This window comes from Melanaphis sacchari, unplaced genomic scaffold (genome assembly GCF_002803265.2).
Source record: "Melanaphis sacchari strain LSU unplaced genomic scaffold, SCAv2.0 Contig22_pilon_pilon, whole genome shotgun sequence".
In the NCBI taxonomy this organism is placed as follows: Eukaryota; Metazoa; Arthropoda; class Insecta; order Hemiptera; family Aphididae; genus Melanaphis; species Melanaphis sacchari.
The window spans coordinates 9,587-17,367 of NW_020271107.1; the positions used below are offsets into that span (position 1 = coordinate 9,587).

Genomic DNA, 7,781 nt, shown 5'->3' on the forward strand with positions numbered 1-7,781 from the left:
TGATGTGATATAATATAATGACCATAACTATGACTACTGCTGTCTTTTAAATCAAGAAAAAATTGAAGTTTAAGTGGCCCAGTAAAATATTCTTTACCAATTTAATTCTTTGATTTTAAAAATATTTTGAACCTTTGAATGCTAGGAAGAAATTGGTATAAAAAATTTGAAATTGTGTTAAAATTCGATATTTATAAAACAACTATTGAAATAACTTGTTATTTAATTGGATATTCAATTGATTGAACATCAAACTTCGAACATGGTGTTTGTGAACCACCAGTGAAACCAGCAATTATATTTTTGAATCCAATGAACGGCGAATCACACCCACATTCGTTTTTTATATCATCGAAATCTAAAACTGCAACAATTATTCCACTTTCTTGTTCACGTACAAATTTTCCCTGTAAAACCATAAAAAAAATATGATAAAGTATATTAAAAAAAAAAAATGAGTTCTTAATTTTTTAATAACCTTATACAATTAGGATAGTAAAAACGTATTATAACTACGTATAATTCCTTCGTTTTTGTGTCTACTCTTTAACGTAATACATATTCAAGGTTTTAGTTTAATATTTACGTACAACGGTTATGTCCGAAAACATGGAAAAGGTGCTAATTATCGATAGATTATGTAATAATATCTGTGAAGAAAAACTGTAGATTTTGTTAACTTAGATTATCCTTAATTTTTTACGAACAAATATGACAAGCCAATTTTATTTTGAATTGTGAATTTTTTATGCATCATTATTTAATACTGCAGTTGAATACGTTAAACTCTAGTAGAACTTTAAGCTTCGGGCCTTTTTGCCACTATAATATATTTACCATTATAATCCTTATAAATTTAAGCTATTATTTAATTTATGGAGAGCATAAAATATACGATTCTGTCAGTTCTGATAATAACAATCTTATTCCTAAATAATGAGGTTTTAAGTAGGTACCTAGTACATAATTTTGTTAATTGTGTAGTAAAATATAATTTCAAGACAATTCTCGCATAAATGATTCTATCTAATTTATTTCAAGACGGTAACATTAACTATTTTTTTAAATCGCAAATGAAACTTTATCAATAAACAAACGTTTTCACATTATTATAAATAGTAAATTATGATAAACTACAACCAAAATATTTTTTCTAGAAATTTTGTCTCAAATCAACTTTATTTTTAAAATATTTGTATTTATATCATATAAAACAATACATAACAATAGATAAAATAATTTAATATATTCTTTGTTTGTTTAATACATTTTCTTATAAAAAAAAAAATCTTTGCTTAATACTGATTTTAAAATGTTAGATAAATCATTGAAATAATGGTAAGGTTTTATTTTACACGTGTTTAAAAATTTATAAATAATATTTGAGATACACTTGAGCCTCATAATCAGTATATAATATATGATAATATGATATGTATAGTAATCAATAATCATATAATATCTTATACAATAAAACAATAATTTATTGTTCAAATATTTATAATTATTTTGTATAATTATACTTTCGGTGATAAAAATTATTATTTTACCTTATCATAAAAATTTTTTGTAGTTTGTACACACGAATTTGAACAGTTAAATTTTCCTTTACACACCTAAAACATTTAAAATAATAAAATAATCAATATTTATCCTAAAATATTGTTATATACGATACTTGTGAATAAGAATAATAATTTGTTTGATCATTGTAAACTGGGTACATTTCTATATCAAAGGTGAGTTTTGTGAGACATATTTTCGATTCCTTTAGATAAGATACTACTTCTTCCTAAAATTATCAATAAAAAAATTTTAAAAATTTTTACAGTGATATGATAAATTAAACTTTCTTAACTTACACCATACAACTCTTAATTTATTATATTTTCATTTTGCTACGATATATTTTTAATTTAATTATTAATTTATACTCTGCTAGATATTTTTAGTAGTTAAAATTACAATATTACATAAATTGTTTAAATTCATAAGCTTCAATTAAAATATCAGAATGGTCTCCAAAGAATATGGTTGACAATAGAAAAGAATACTTGGGTAAAAAAGATTAAAGCCTTCTACAAATAAAATAGAATATAAACTAAATTGAGAATTGTATGAAGAATTAGAATAGTTGTTTATATGTAAGACTAGACAAATTAACGTAAAATAATAACTACAATAGCAATAGATTTTCAGCTATTTTCACAAGAGTATTGATTTTAAAGTCAATTATTTCAAAAATGGCAACAATACGTCTTACACATAAACACCTCAAATGGCTCAGTCATTATTAACAAATGACATTAAATATCTTTACCATTCCATAGAGATAATTAGCGCCATGTTTGCTTTTTGTAATTGGAGACAAGCCATTATACTTTTTAGGTTCACATGTATTCATTTTAAACGTTGCTATTTCATAAAAGGTTACTAAATCGTTCATTTCTTCAAAATTTAATACTTTTTATAAAATATAAAGTTGTGTGTTAGAATATATTTAACGCATAAAAATAAATTAAACACATAATTTTTCATTTTTAGATTACAACAGAAATGTCTTTTTTATAATACGATATTATAATTAATTCGTCGTTTGCCTAAATAACATTAAATAATTATAAAAATGATCTAAAACAATTGATGAATAAAATTTATAATTTTTCAAGTTAAATCTAGGTTTATCTTTATCTTTATTATCGACACTTCGTTAAAAAGCAAATTACCTTAGTGTATTGGAATACCTGTTATACTTTAATGATTTCAATTTAATGAAAAAGTATTATCAACAATAATTAAATATATATATACTCTAATAGTCTAATATAATTATAAAATATATTAATCGATGGGAAAAAAACATTTTCCAGACATCTATTTTGTTGTGTTCACATTTTATACAAATTAACAAAACTCGATGATTTTCTGCGTAAAATTATGTATAACTTATAAATTAATACAAAATAAAACATTTATAACGTACTGCATGGATTCTTTATACATGATGGAAATACTTCAACAGTGACACCGATTATAAAATCAGGACTGCATTTTAGTTGTTTTATATAAGGTATAATGTATTTTCCGACGTTTTCATTGTATGCTGTAAACATCTAAAAACGTACAAAAACAAAAAACAGTCGAATATTATTAAAAGCAAAAAATGTTCAATATTTTATTAAGATATGATTAAAAAAACTAACAAAATAAGCCGCGGAAAAAAGATATCGATATACACAAATTATCCAGTTTTCAAAAAAATCGATTTTATTTTTTTATTTCTTGTAATAAATTCATTATTTAATGAACTATTGTTATTTCGGTGTAATTCAAATAATATATATTATATGATATAGTCGTATAAACATAAATTTAATTTATACTTGTATATCATTGTATGAATATTTGATAACATTTTCAAAGTATGTATTAAGAATAGTGTTCACCGATTTTTAGGCATACCTATTAAATTGTTGAATATTATATTCCAAGTGAACTGATGAATATATTGATTTTAAAATAATGTGATACGTACTTTACGTGTACACATTTTGTTATAGTAGAAAAACGACAAATATTTTTTATATCTTCCAATTCAGTAATGATTTTTTGGTTTTAAATTAGATCTAGTTATTTATAATAAATCAAGAGTAAATATTTTCAGAAGTTACTTTCAAAAATAATGGAGAAAAAATTTTTACAAAATCTGTTTTTTTCGTAATTAATTAAAAAATAAATAACTGTAAAACCTTTATTATTATATTTTAAATTGTTTTGCTTATTTTGTGGTACTTATAGATGTTTGAAATGTTCAACTTTTTTGATTATTTTTTCTATCCATTCAGTGACGAAATACAATCGACACCTATACTACAGCAGCAGAGTAGGTTCAATTACCTACTTAATTACTTACTTTTATTATTTTATTTCTATAAATTTTAATAAATAATTGTTCAGTAAAAAAGTATGAACGTGGTTTCTCATAAACTTTACTCAATGTAATTCAAAAATAACGAAGGTTAATCTAACCTAAATATTACAATATTTTTCTGTGGGATTTTTAAATTTAAATGTTTACGGAATAGATATTATATCATTGATTTTAAACATAAAAAATATATTACCTAACTAGAAAGTACATTATGTAACAAACAACTTCCAGGAATTTTTTTTTTTTTTTTAATTATTTATACTATTCATTATTTTTTTTAAATTATTTTTAGCAGATTTATGGACAAATACAACATTTTGTCGTAAGTAATTTTATTTTTTATGTCACTTTAATAAAAGATAGGTTGACAGGCATTAGTTCAGAACTTTTTTATTTTTAATCATATTAGTACCAACTAATCATTATGTAATATAATCCTCACCTCATTGCGTGTTATAGTTATTTTAATAGGCAATAGCACACGTTGATTATAGTGTATACGTACGCAATGTGGTGTAATCGATTCTAAAAGGTACCCCTGTACATTATGTTTTTTTTGCGAAATCACATAAGATTTTTGCGTCTTTAGCATTACCATCAGCTTGCAATAGTTTAACCCAATCTAAATATAACAAATTTCGTGAAAGAGTCAGGATCATAGGTTTATTCAAGTCAGTTACTGATTTGAGAAGTGCTAAAACAAATTTATATTATATATTAGTACAGTAAATGCTTTAGTTTTAACTATTTAAATTAATTATCAAATTACTTATCTTATTTGTTTAAATTATTTTTTAAAAAAAACTATTGATCTTCTCGTATTTACTGGCGAAAAAACCAAATTTCTAAGACTTAATCATTATTATTTTTTTTTTATTATTATTTTAATATTGTATGATAATTTTATCATTATAAAAAAATTTTAGTCTATTAACACACGACTTATTATAATATTTTTTTTTTTTTTACAACGATCTAATGTCTATTACTAATATCTAATAATAACTGTCTTGCAACTTAAGCACACTAATCATACCTATCATTACCTACTAATCATAGTAGTTATACCTACCTATGACCTATCACTAATTATATAAGTAAGACCTATCACATATTTTGATATTTTTATTCACTCTTAAAATTGTTTAAAATTGTAGAATAACGTTACAAAATTACAATAAAACACAATTTTAAACACCATGTTTATACTTAATAAAAATTAACTTACCTTTATCTACATCTATTACAGATTTTTCGTTGATTGAAAATCGACTATAAATAATTACTTCACATTCGCATGGTATGTTTTTAGGATCTAGATTAACTAAATCTGTACTAGAATCCGTCATATTTCCATCGAAGTAACACATTATTTTTTTAGAAAAGTCAGTACTTCCTGTATCTAAATTTAAAAAAATATTACTATTCTTAAATATTGGTAACAAACTTATAATTGTAATATCATTGTGTAGAGCATAATATTATTATAATTTATATATATAACTGTATGGCTTTGAATTAAGTTTATAAATTAGTAAATATCCCCGCGCACTTTGTTGCCTATACAAAATGCATCTGTGTTAAATTAAGTTGCCTAACACCAAAATTTAACGTAACGCGTGTGTATAAATAATATTTGGTTTTCTAATTTGATATATAAATGATATTTCCAACATATAAATTTTACATAGCTGTCCCACCCAGCGTTGCAACAGCATTTTATTTAAATTATTTTTAAACAACCCAAATTTTTATTTCCTTTTTATTATGGTTCAAAAACCAATAACTCATAGAGTTTTGATAAAGTTAACCAAAAATAACAAACAATTTTTGCATTGTTAAACTACAATGAATAATCACTAAAATACTAATTTCTAATAATAACTAATAATTGGTAATACGAATGAAAAAAAATACCTTTCTTTATGTATTTATTATTTAAAAAATTAATAACCCAATTTTTCGTTAATTTATAGAATTCAAAATTGGATTAAAAACTGCTCTGCAGTGTAATGTATTTTTTTTTAAGGAATTAAAATAATCGGATAAGAAGTTTCAGATAACATACATGTCAAACATTTCCATTTTCACATTTATATAATATATATATTTACAATTTTAACATAACACTTAACACTATTACATTTATCAAAATTAACGTTGGTAACATGAAATAAACATACTATTTCATAGTATTTATATTGTAAATCTAAATTTTCATACAATATACTTTTCAAAAATGTCTACAACTCTTTGAGAATCTGTGCCAAAAAATTAATATATATTGGATGTATTTATAATTATTGTTAATTAAAGAAAAAAAGTTTTGATCTTTCACTTAAAGAATGTGCTTTAGTAGTTAATTACATTTAGTTGATACTGTAAGAGGTCAAAACTTAAATTACTTTCCAAAATAATCAGGAAAAACAGTAATTTATACGCAAAAACAGTTATATAATTGTAGAGATTTTAAATTTCCCCATAATATACTCATATTAATATCTAATAGATATGATATAATTTTCAAAATATTTAAGAACTTTTTGTGCTATTTACGAATATTTGAAATTTTCTCATAAATAAAGAAGAAACCTTGAAAATGTAATACAAAGTTCTTCTTAAATATTTTTTATAATAAACTAAAAATATCTCAAATAAATCATCAACATTTTTTTACAAGCATCTAGGTTTTCACGAAATTTGTCAAATTCATGAACATTTTCAAATATTATTTTGTAGTTTGAAATTTATATTTTTTTAATTTTATCACTTAAGTTTTAAAATTTACATAATAGAATATTAATAGGCTTATCAGCAGGAAATTTTAAAAAAAATCATGAAAATTCAATACACAACAACCTCATATATTATGTTATTTTAAAAATATTTAGACATCGTTTTTTTCGATAATTTTTGAAATCCAAATTTAAAAAAAAAAAACCACCAAAATTATCAAAATTTTCAAAATAATTTTTAGTTAATACCTCTTAATACTCAATAATACTATAAGTTTTATTTTTCTGGTAATTTTTACGAAACATATTAATAGCTATTTTTATATAAAAATACAATAAAAATAAAGTTAACAGTATTATAAATGTAATATACCTACTATGTATAGAATTACCCAAAAGATTCTGAGTAGGCTTCATACAATTTTCGCAAGCTTATGCTTTATCCCTTTCAAATTACACCAGTGATAGATATTTTTTTTTTACAATTGAATTATACATTTCATAATGTCTGTCAATTAAAGTATAGATAATTTTAATGCTTTCATTAAAATATAGTTTAAATTTTGATAACGTGGTTCTATATTGTACTAATAAAACTCGGGAGAACTAATTATAATAATAGCTCTAAGAATTTTAAAGAATATACATACTCATAAATTTGTTTGCTGCTATTGATTCACCGAGAAAATAAAAAAATAACAAGTACAAAATCATTTTTTAATTATTAAAAATAAATAGATTTTATACTTCAATTCAAAATCAAAAAAATTACTAACATAAAATACTGATTTTAAAATGCTTAATTTATAAATGTAATTTTTTGTAAAAAAAAGTCAATTAAATTATATAATAGCAAAAAAATCAAAACATTTTAAATAACTCGGCCTCATTTATAATATATATACATGTAAAAACAAATATTTGTTGTAATATATAGGTATAATTATAAAGTGTGTTGGCATATAAATACATTGTATTATCAAAAATTCAAATAATTTTCTAACCAATCAATTCAATAATTATTATTTTTTATTCAAAACACATTTTAGAATATAAGATTTATAGTAATATGGGCAACTATATTTAGCATATGTATTATTTGTACGAAACAAAAA

At 22.1% G+C, this 7,781-nt stretch overlaps 1 pseudogene; it reads right to left on the reverse strand.

Moving 5' to 3' along the window:
• Positions 1-218: 218 nt before the first annotated feature.
• On the reverse strand, positions 219-7,380 carry LOC112594484 (annotated as a pseudogene).
• Between the last annotated feature and the right edge of the window lie 401 nt (positions 7,381-7,781).